The following is an 11,883-nucleotide window of genomic DNA, read 5'->3' on the forward strand; positions in this document are numbered from 1 at the left end:
GTATTCAATGTTCTGACCAATGACCACACGGGGACTGACTGATGTCCAATCACAATCCTCGGAACATTCTCCCTAACAGCGCCGTGGGTGTACCTACACCGCACGGGGACTGACTGTCCAATCACAATCCTGGAACTCCCTCCCTGAGAGCGCCATGGGTGTACCTACACCACACACGGGGACTGACTGATGTCCAATCACAATCCTGGAACTCCCTCCCTAACAGCACTGTGGGTGTACCTACACCACACACGGGGACTGACTGATGTCCAATCACAATCCTGGAACTCCCTCCCTAACAGCACTGTGGGTGTACCTACACCACACACGGGGACTGACTGATGTCCAATCACAATCCTGGAACTCCCTCCCTAACAGCACTGTGGGTGTACCTGCACCACGCACGGGGACTGACTGATGTCCAATCACAATCCTGGAACTCCCTCCCTAACAGCACTGTGGGTGTACCTACACCACACACGGGGACTGACTGATGTCCAATCACAATCCTGGAACTCCCTCCCTAACAGCACTGTGGGTGTACCTACACCACACACGGGGACTGACTGATGTCCAATCACAATCCTGGAACTCCCTCCCTAACAGCACTGTGGGTGTACCTGCACCACGCATGGGGACTGACTGATGTCCAATCACAATCCTGGAACTCCCTCCCTAACAGCACTGTGGGTGTACCTACACCACACACGGGGACTGACTGATGTCCAATCACAATCCTGGAACTCCCTCCCTAACAGCACTGTGGGTGTACCTACACCACACTGGGACTGCAGCAGGTTCAAGACCACCTTCTGCAGCTCACCCACCACCTTCTCAAGGGGGCAATTAGGGATGGGGGGGTAAATGCTAGGCCCGGCCAGCGACCAAGGAAGATGTGATGCCCGTTCTTCCACATTTGGCATTGCGGAAGTGGGGTGGGTTGGACTTTTCTCCTCTTGTAAGGGGTTTCAGGAGACCCCCCCCCCACCCAAAGGGGAGGTGGGGGAGAGGCCGAGAGAGAGAGAGCGGTGTTAGCTGGGAGTGAGGTCACAATGAGGTCCTGACTGAAGCCGAGTTGGAAACAATTGCCCAGCAAGCACATAGTCGAAGGAAGTGATGTCACAAAGAGACTGAGGGTCACAGAGGGGGCGAGGGGGCCCACGACAAGGAGAGTGCGGGGGTGGGAGGGGCGCGGGTGGGGAGTGGAGAGCCAGTCGCTGTTTTTAGGGAACCTAAAAAGAGGGCGAGAGGGAGAGCGGCCAAGGCGGAGAGTTCAGGGGATTGTGAATCATGCGCTGCCCACAAAACCTTGCACCAAAGTCGAGGGTGAGGGGAGACCCAAATCTACGGGAGAGTTCGACCTAGACAAGCCTGTTGACGAGGCCCAAATCGACAGGCGACAGGGAGGGAGGGGGGGGCGGGCGGGCTGGGGGTGGGGGGAACTTCCTGAGGAGAAGGTCAAAGGGAGTTGGGTCAAAGGTCGGCCTTGTGGGGCGAGGGGGCATTGACCGAATTGAGCAGGTGTGAATTTAATGGGGAGAGGGTTGAATCGGGGAGGGTGGAGACGGACAGGGGAGCAACAGAAAGGCGGGGGGGGGGGGGAAGTGAAGAAGGGGAGATATGGATTTGCGAATAAAGGAAGAAGAGTGAAGACTGTCGGAAGGAAGCTCGTTCCGAACGAGGCCTGAGGGTTGGGAGGGAAGACTCGACAGTCGGTTTATTTTGTTGAGTCGAAGCTCGGGGAATCCGGGAGCCCCCACCTCCCGCGTCCCCGATGGAGGTGTGCAAGATGGAGTCGTGTAAAGCCGAGGCCTCGCTCGTGGCGCTGACGGACGCGGCCTTCGACAAGGACGAGAGCGTCCGCCGCCAGATCTCGCAGTCCCTCTACGAGTTGGGCTGCCACAGCCCGGAGCAGGTCCTGGCTTCCTGCTACGACTTCCTGCTCAAGCACAGCCAGCTGGTGCAGGGACACCGCACCGTCATCCTGCAGTGCATGGAGCGGGTGGTCCGCGACACCATCGGCCAGCTCGGACAGCCGCTGGCCAGGAAGATCGTCAACCTGGCCTCCGAGGAGATGATCAAGTCGAACGAGTCGGCGCTGGGCTGGAAGGAGGCCGCCAGCAACCTGCTGGTGGCCTTGGGGGCCCGCTTCACGGACGAGATCCTGGAGGACATCCTCCAGAAACTCCAGCCCGGCATCCTGCCCCAGTTCTTCGTGGTGCAGACATTGGCAAATCTGTCGGTGGCCAACGTGCAGGGAATTGTGCCCTACTTGACTACCACCCTGCAGACCATGCTGCCCATGTTGCCCCTTGTCAAGCAGGACAACATGCGCTGGGTGTTCACCTCTGCCCTGGGCTTGTTCAGCAAGAGCATCCTGGAGTACCTGGAGACGGCCGATCGGGCCTCCAAGCCCGCCCTGACCAAGGAGGCCTTCGCGCCGGAGATCTACGCGGCCTACAAGATCCTCTTCGGCACCTGGCTGCGCGGCAAGGACCTCAAGCTGCGCACGGCCATCGTGGTGGCCCTGGGCCACATGGTCCACCTGCTGCCGGCCGACCACATGGAGGAGGAGCTGCCCCGCTTCCTGTCGGGCATCCTGGCCCTCTACAAGAAGCGCTGCGACGCCTTCTACGTCAGCCAGTGCCTGCGTAACATCCTGGAGGCGGCGGTGGAGGCCACGAGCCACGCCCCCGAGTCCCAGATGGACAGCCTCCTGCCTCAGCTCCACCACCAGGTCTGCGTGCCGCTGGACCGCCGCGACGAGCTCAGCGACAAGAACCACCGGGAGGCGCTGCGCTGCTTCGCCATCTTGGCGCACATCTCCGTCGACGGCTTGGTCAAGTTCCTGCTCCAGAAGTTGGCCAGCAACAACGAGAAGGCCCGAGTGGGCACCCTGACCGTTCTCAACCACCTGGTGGGCAGTGGCTTTAAGGGCTTGGAGGGCAAGAAGGCCCTCATTGTCAGCGGCATGAAGCAGTCGCTGCCGGACGCCGACAACCGGGTCAAGAAGGTGACGGCGCAGGTGATCAGCACCATGGGCGAGCAGGGCTACCTGCAGCTGGAGGGCGGCACCGTCCTGGTGGACTTCCTCGTCCAGCAGTGCGCCCTGGCACCCGAGGAGAACCCCTCGCGCCTTCAGGTGCCCGACCCGGAGGAGGTGCGGGACGACGCCCTGCGCGAGCTCTGCGAGGGGATCCTGGCCTCCCTGGTGACGCTGGACAAGATGGAGGACGTGCTGTGGCCCTTCCTGTTGGAGTTCGTCACCCCCATCCAGCACACCCGCGCCCTGGCCGCCGTGTGCCGGGGCCTGGAGTGCGTGGGCGCCCGCAAGCGGCGCCGGGACCTCCACGACGTGCTGTTGAACTACAACGAGCGGCTGGGCCTGCCCAAGCCCCACACCCTCTTGTCCCGCCTGCTGGCCGTGTCCGCCATGCCCTACGCGGACCAGGGCCGGGGGCTGGCGGCCCTCAGCCTCCTCCAGGTGTTGAGCCCCAACATCCACCTGGACGTGGTCAAGCTATGGGATGAGGAGCTGCCCCAGTTGATCCAGTTCTTGGCCAAGAACAAGGAGGAGAGTTTGCCCCAAAAACTGTGGGAAGACAAGTTGTTCTTCTTCCTCTCCCGCACCCTGGAGACCATCACGGAGGAGAGGTGGACCTGGCAGCTCAGCGAAGAGATGACCCGTCACATCCACAGCTACAACGGCCTCCCCAGGGAGAAGGCCTTCCTCTACAAGTGTGTGGGCATCGTGCTGGGCCAGACCAACAACAAGGACATCATCAACAACGAGCTGCAGGAGATGTTGCTAAGTGTTCAGCACAACGAGGCCCTGGAGCGCGAGGGCTTGGCCACGGGCATCGGCTTTTGCGCCATGACCCACTTGGACGACACCTTGGCCAAGCTGGACGACTTTGTCAAGATGGACATCGTCAAGAAGACGGCCAGCTTCTTCAACATCCTCAAGGAGAGGCTGGACGGCGACATGGAGAGGGTGAAGAGCACCCTCATCCTCTGCTACGGGTACGTGGCACTCTACGCCCCCGAGGGTCTCATCCTGCAACGCATCGAGATCCACATCCTGGACCACATTATCAGCCTCTCCAACACCAAGGTGCTGGGCATCAAGCTGGAGACCAAGGACCTCATGATCAAGTTGACCCTGATCAAAGCCGTCACCCTCATTGCCAAGGCAGTGTACGCTAACAAGGGCAAGCACCTCTTCAAGTTCAGCCGGCGGGAAGAGGTCCTCTCCTACATGCAGGACCTCATCGCCGGCGAGCCCAAAGCCCACCTCAAGACCCGGGTACGCCAAGCGGCCATCAACGCTTGCACCCACCTGGTCAAGCTGGAGCCCCGCCTCAACGAGATGGAGTCCTCCGACCTGATCCGCACCTGCCTGGAGGCTGTGTTCAGCTTCCCGCCACTGGACAGCGAGCGGCGCAAGGACAACCGCAAGCTGAAGGAGCGCGAGTTGCTCCACGCCGAGACGATCGTTGCCCTGCACGAGCTCCTCAAGGAGCTGCTGGGCCAGAGCCTGACCTCGGAAGGCCTGGAGTTCCTCTTCAAGCACCTCCAGGACTGGCTGACGTCAAGCAAGGACCACGAGCGGGAGAGGGCGGTGGAGACCCTCTTGGCGCTCCTCAACTTCTACCGGGAGAAGTTCAAGGCAGTCAACGTCAGCAGTTTCCAGAACCTGGGCACGCTGGTGGGCTGTCTGGTGCCCCGCTGTGCTGATCCCGTCCTGGCCATCCGCTACATGGCCATGGATGGCCTGTACACCGTGCTGTACATCCAGGTCCGCTACGAGGGCTGCGTCGTGAACCAGCCGGACAACCTGGTGGACCACCTGCGCAACATCAAGGAGCAGCTCCAGAACCCCGACAGCCGCATCCTCTTCCAGATCTGCTACGACATGGCCAAGGTCATTTCGAACAAGCTGCCACGGGGCCAGCTCTACCCCTTGCTGCTTGCCCTCTTTGAGGGGCTCTCCGACTACCATGCCACCTGCTCCAGTGCCACCTCCGTGGTCATGAACACCTTGGTGCGCAAGAACGGAGATGCCCTAAGGGACCACGTCTCCGAGATTCTGGGCCAACTCCAGGCGCGGATGCAGACCATCGCCCTGGAGCAGGTCCGCTTTTCCGTCATTCACTTCATCTCCATCCTGACCTCCCAGTGCATGCCCGCCGTCCTCTCCTATCTCCTGTTCCGGCCCCTGCCCTACGACAAGTATACCAGCGCCGTGTGGCAGTCGCTGGCACGGGAGGCCAAGCTCGCCACGGCCACCATGGACTTCCTGCTGGGCAAGATCAACGACTACCTCTCCCACGAGGGACGCAAGGAGGCCCTGACCAAGAAGCCGCCCACCACCGGCACCTCGGAGACGGTGGCCGTCATCTATGCCCTCAACGAGATGATCTCCAACCCGGAGTCGACGGAGGGGGTGGTCGCCCTCTACCCCAAGCTCTTTGGCACCCTCCTCCTGTACCTGACCTTCCTCGCCAGCGAGAAGCTGACCGACCTACAGGGCAAGGGCCCGTCCAAGCGTAAGAAGCCCGCCCCCCAGCCGCAGCCGCCCGCCAACCTCAGCATCTGGGACGCCTCGTTGGACACCCTCAAGCTGACGCTGGCCCGGGGCAAGGCGGACGAGGCGGCCAACCTCATGGAGGACGAGGGGGGCTGGGAGCTGATGAAGAGCTCGGAGGAGCTCCCGCGGGGGGTGGCGTTGCTGGGCCGGGCCGTCGCCCTCCACGGCGCCCCCTACCTGGTGGACACCGTCCACTTCCTGGCGCCCATCCTGCACAACATGCACGAGCACCAGCGGGTGACGGTGGCGGCCTTCTTCAGCGAGCTCCTGGGCTCGCCGGTGGCGCAGGAGCTGAAGATGACGGAGATGTTGGTGGGCTGCCTCCTCCGCAGCCTGGACGACATCTCGCCCACCGTCCACTGGCTGTCCATCCGGGGCCTGGGCAACGTGGCGGTGGGCGCCCCCCAGAAGATCCCCCACTACGCCGAGCGGCTGCTGGCCGCCATGGTGGGCGGCATGGACGAGAAGACGGAGTTGAACGACCTGATCGTACTGGAAGCCATGGCCAGCCTCTCCAAGGTGCTGAGCCAGCTGGACCAGGCCAGCGTGAAGCCTATCCTGGCGACCATCATCGGCGCCGTGCAGCCCTTCTTTGAGAATGAGAATGAGAAGCTCCGGGCTGCCGCTTTCACCGTCTTCGGGAACCTGGCCCGCTTCAGCGACGGCAATACCGAGCCCGCCCTGCTGGAACACATCCACTCCAGCCTCGTCAGCCTCCTCCTCCATCTCAACGACAACAGCCCCGAGGTGATCCGGGCCTGCAAAGCCGTGCTCCAGCTCCTGGGCCCCCACCTCTGCTCCGACAAAATCGGAGCCATCTTCCAGACCGAACTGCTGGAGCAGGCCAACGTCCGCTACTGGGAGTTCATCGGGGAGCTAACCAAGCTGATAGTCAGCGACTTCCCCGACCGCATCAGCCTGTACCTGAGCAGCAGCATGTCCTTCTTCAAGAGCATGCTGCCCGAGATCCGGGGCAACGCCGTCATCCTGGCCGGCTTCCTGCTGCAGAACCTGCCCAAGGAGTATGTGGAGGCCAGCACCGACGAGAATGTGTGCGTAGCCATCATCATGATGCTACATGATGTCGCGCCTTGCGTCCGCATCAAGGCTGCCAAGGTGCTGGGCCTGTACCGGGGCTTCTGAGCCACCTCGTTTCCCCCCCCCTCCCCACTTCCCCAATCCCAACCCCTTCCCCAATCCCAATCCCTCACCCAATCCCAACCCCTTCCCCAATCCCAATGTTAACCCCTCTCCCAATTCCAACCTCTCTCCCAATCCCAATCCCTCACCCAATCTCAATCCCTTCCCCAATCCCAATCCATCACCCAATCCCAATCCCTCACCCAATCCCAATCCCTCACCCAATCCCAATCTCTTCCCCAAACCCTCACCCAATCCCTTCCCCAACCCCAATCCCTCACCCAATCCCAACCCCTTCCCCAATCCCTCACCCAACCCCTTCCCCAATCCCAATGTTAACCCCTCTCCCAATTCCAACCTCTCTCCCAATCCCAATCCCTCACCCAATCCCAATCCCTCACCCAATCCCTTCCCCAATCCCAATCCCTCACCCAATCCCTTCCCCAATCCCAATCCCTCACCCATTCCCAATCCCTCACCCAATCCCAATCCCTTCCCCAATCCCTCTCCCAATCCCAACCCCATTCCCTCACCCAATCCCAATCCCTTCCCCAATCCCAACCCCTTTCCAATCCCAACGTTAACCCCTCTCCCAATTCCAACCCCTCTCCCAATCCCAATTCCAACCCCTTCCCCAATCCCAACCCCTTCTCAACCGCAACGTTAATCCCTCTCCCAATCCCAACCCATCCCCCAATCCCAACCCCTTCCCCAATCCCTCCCCCATGTCAACCCAACAATCCCAATGTCAATCCCTCCCAATGACAACCTCCCCCCTCCCCCCTACCCCCACCCCATCTACCCACTTCACCTATCCACCCCAATAGCCCGACACACCGGCACTGGATGGAATATTACGATGGATGGTCAAGAACTCCCTCATTCCCTTCCCATTCCACCCCCCCTCTCCCCCGCTCCACCCCGAAGGAGTGCTGGCTTGATCAGGGCCTCGGCCGTTTGATGCAGAATGTCCCCCCTCCCACCTCACTCTGCCTCCCTTCCCCCACCCCCCTTCCCCCGCCCCCCTTCCCCGCCCCCCTTCCCCCGCCCCCCCTTCCCCCGCCCCCCCTTCCCCCGCCCCTCTTCCCCACCCCCCTTCCCCTACCCCCCTCCCCCACCCCCCTTCCCCCACCCCCCTTCCCCCACCTCCCCCCACCCCCACCCCCCTCCCCCACCCCCCTTCCCCCACCTCCCCCCACCCCCCCTCCCCCACCCCTCCCCCACCCCGTCCCCCCATTCCCCCAGCCCGGATCTGAACACGTTGTAGAATCTAATAAAGGCAAGCTCGCACTTTGACTTGAGACTGACTGAAGCCTGGTTCATTGCCCTCCCGCTGTGCCTCACTCCCCATGCCTCGCCCCCCCATGCCTCACCCCCACGCTTCGCCCCCGTGCTGCCACCGTCGCCAAGACCCGGCTGCCCTCCTATGGCAAGGGTCCAGTGGTCACATGATGAAATGGGGGTGGACAAGGGTGGACGGGGAAGGGGGGGTCAGAGGTCCTGGCGATGACCTCCAGTGAGCTGAGTGAGGAGAAAGGGGCTTTGGAACAGGACCCCTCGCCCTCTTCTGAAAGGGCTGAAGGGCCTCAGACATCCCCACCATTGACGGGGACTGACCAGGTGTAGGGTCAAAATGGGGTGAGGGCGACATTACCCCAGAATAAACCTCGGGGGAGATGGCGGGGCAAGAGGAGGGGAACAACTCAGTGAAAGACTCATCCGGAACCTCACATGGACAACATTCCAGCCTTCCCATGTGGGGCACCAGGGGGCGCGGAGGCGAGAGGGGGAGGGATGGCCCATATACCTCTAAACCTTTTCCCATCAATATATGAGGGGAGATTGACGAGGTTAGGATTGTTTTCGCTGGAGTTCAGATGAATGAGGGGGGGTCTCACAGAGACTTATAAAATTCTAACAGGACTGGACAGGGTAGATGCAGGGAGGATGTTCCCGATGGTGGGGGGAGTCCAGAACCAGGGGTCACAGTCTGAGGATTCGGGGTAGACCATTTAGGACGGAGATGGGGAGACATTTCTTCACCCGGTGAGCCTGTGGAATTCATTCCCACAGGAAGTAGTTGATGCCAAAACATTGAATGTATTCAAGAGGCGGCTGGATATAGCACTTGGGACGAACGGGGTCAAAGGTTATGGGGAGAAAGCAGAATTAGGCTATTGAGTTGGATGATCAGCCATGATGGTGATGAATGGCGGGGCAGGATCGAAGGGCTGAATGGCCTCCTCCTGCTCCTATCTTCTATGTACCTGTCCAAATATCTTTTAAATGTTGTAATATGGGCGGCACGGTAGCACAGTGGTTAGCACTGCTGCCTCACAGCGCCAGGGATCTGGGTTCGATTCCCGGCTTGGATCACTGTCTGTGCGGAGTCTGCACATTCTCCCCGTGTCTGCGTGGGTTTCCTCCGGTTGCCTCCCACACTCCAATGATGTGCGGGTTAGGTGGATTGGCCGTGGTAAATTACCCTTAGGGTCAGGGGGATTAGCAGGGTAAGTATCTGGGGTTACGGGGATAGGGCCTGGGTGGGATTGTTGTTGGTGCACTCGATGGGCCAAATGGTCTCCTCTTGCACTGTAGGGATTCTATTCTATTCTGTTGCCGCCTCGACCACCTCCTCTGGCAGCTCATTCCATACACACACCACCGTCTGTGTGAAAACGTTACCCCTCGGGTCCCCTTTCCCCTCTCACCTTAAACCTACGCCCTCTAGTTTTGGACTCTTCTACCCTGGGGAAAAGACCTTGGCTTTTCACGATATCTAAGCCCCTCATGATTTTATAACCCTCTATAAGGTCACCCCTCAGCCTCCTACACTCCAGGGAAAAAAAGTCCCAGTCTATCCAGCCTCTCCTTATAATTCAAACCTTCCAGTCCCGGTAACATCTGTGTCAATCTTTTTTGCCCCCTTTCCAGTTTAATGACATCTTTCCTATAGCGGGATGACCAGAATTGTACCCAGTACTCCAAATGTGGCCGCACCAATGTCTTTGTACGGTTGGAAAGAGGAGGTGATGGCCCAGTGGTATTATTGCTCGACTATTAATCCAGAAACTCAGCTAATGTTCTGGGGGACCCGGGTTCGAATCCCCGCCACGGCAGATGGTGGAATTTGAATTCAATAAAAAATATCTGGGATTAAGAATCTACTGATGACCCATTGCGGGAAAAACCCATCTGGTTCCCTTTCGGGAAGGAAATCTGCCGTCCTTACCCCGGTCTGGCCTACATGTGACTCCAGAGCCCACAGCCAATGTGGTTGACTCTCAACTGCCCTCCAAGGGGCAACTAGGGATGGGCAATAAATGCTGGGCCCAGCCAGCGACGCCCATGTCCCAGGGATGAATACAAAAAAAATCCCATAACGTCCCAACTCCTGTACTCATGCTCTGACCAATGAAGGCAAGTGTGCCAAACGCCTTCTTCACCTCGCTGTCTACTTGTGACGCCACTTTCAAGGAGCTATGTACCTGTATCCCTAAGTGGGAGAGGGAGAGAAAGAACTCATTCCTTGCGAGAGAGTCAAATCTAGATGCGCCTTGGCTCACTTTCGTCATAGAGGTTTACAGCATGGAAACAGGCCCTTCGGCCCAATGTGTCCATGCCGCCCAGTTTTTAACCACTAAGCTAGTCCCAATTGCCCGCGTTTGGCCCATATCCCTCTATACCCATCGTACCCACATAACAGTCCAAATCTTTTTAAAAGACAAAATTGTACCCGCCTCTACTACTGCCTCTGGCAGCTTGTTCCAGACACTCACCACCCTCTGTGTGAAAAAATTGCCCCCTCTGGACACTTTTGTATCTCTCCCCTCTCATTTTAGACTCCCCCTACATTTGGGAAAAGATATTGACTATCTAGCTGATCTATGCCCCTCATTATTTTATAGACTTCTATAAGGTCACCCCGAAGCCTCTTATGTCCCAGGGAAAAAAGCCCCCGACTAACTGCTATATCAGGTTAGGTGGATTGGCCATGCTAAATGGCCTTTAGTGTCCAAAAATGTGCAGGTTAGGTGGATTGGCCATGCTAAATTGCCCCTTAGTGTCCAAAAATGTGCAGGTTAGGTGGATTGGCCATGCTAAATTGCCCCTTAGTGTCCAAAAATGTGCAGGTTAGGTGGATTGGCCATGCTAAACTGCCCCTTAGTGTCCAAAAATGTGCAGGTTAGGTGGATTGGCCATGCTAAATTGCCCCTTAGTGTCCAAAAATGTGTGGGTTAGGTGGATTGGCCATGCTAAATTGCCCCTTAGTGTCCAAAGATGTGCAGGTTAGGTGGATTGGCCAAGCTAAATTGCCCCTTAGTGTCCAAAGATGTGCAGGTTAGGTGGATTGGCAATGCTAAATTGCCCCTTAGTGTCCAAAGATGTGTAGGTTAGGTGGATTGGCCATGCTAAATTGCCCCTTAGTGTCCAAAGATGTGCAGGTTAGGTGGGTTGGCAATGCTAAATTGCCCCTTAGTGTCCAAAGATGTGTAGGTTAGGTGGATTGGCCATGCTAAATTGCCCCTTAGTGTCCAAAGATGTGTAGGTTAGGTGGATTGGCCATGCTAAATTGCCCCTTAGTGTCCAAAGATGAGCAGGTTGAGTGGATTGGCCAATCAGGAGTGGGCCTGATCCGGGCCCTGCCTCTGTTGACATGAGCCACCTCCTGGGTGGTCCCACACTGCCCTCTGCTGGTGATTCATCCCAGTACGAGGCCCCCTTGCCACAGCGACTCGTTGCTGAGCGTCCCTTTGGCCTGGAATGCCCTGAGCCCCGGTGACCTAACTTCACCGACCATGCCCGTCAGCTGTGGGCACAATATCTATTAACCCTTTAGCCCCCGGCCACTCCGAGAGGCTCCGAGGGATTAGTCACGTCCTGTGTTCCAAGTGGGAAAAGGCACCAAGATTTGAGGTATTTCCACAGAGGAACAGGGTTTCGATGAGGCCACAGCTGGGGCACTGTGGACAGCGACAGAATCCTGATTTAAGATGGAATATATTTATTAGTGTCACAAGTAGGCTTACATTAACACCGCAATGAAGTTACTGTGAAAATCCCCTAGTCGCCACACTCCGGCTCCTGTTCGCGTACACTAAGGGACAATTTAGCATGGCCAATCCACCAAACCTAAGAAAGCCCCACCAACG

At 58.5% G+C, this 11,883-nt stretch overlaps 1 pseudogene; it reads left to right on the forward strand.

The window, feature by feature from the left end:
- The first annotated feature begins 1,636 nt into the window (after positions 1 to 1,636).
- LOC144486850 (maestro heat-like repeat-containing protein family member 1 pseudogene) lies at positions 1,637 to 7,781 on the forward strand (annotated as a pseudogene).
- The last annotated feature ends 4,102 nt before the right edge of the window (positions 7,782 to 11,883 follow it).

This window comes from Mustelus asterias, unplaced genomic scaffold (assembly GCF_964213995.1).
Source record: "Mustelus asterias unplaced genomic scaffold, sMusAst1.hap1.1 HAP1_SCAFFOLD_494, whole genome shotgun sequence".
NCBI lineage: Eukaryota > Metazoa > Chordata > Chondrichthyes > Carcharhiniformes > Triakidae > Mustelus > Mustelus asterias.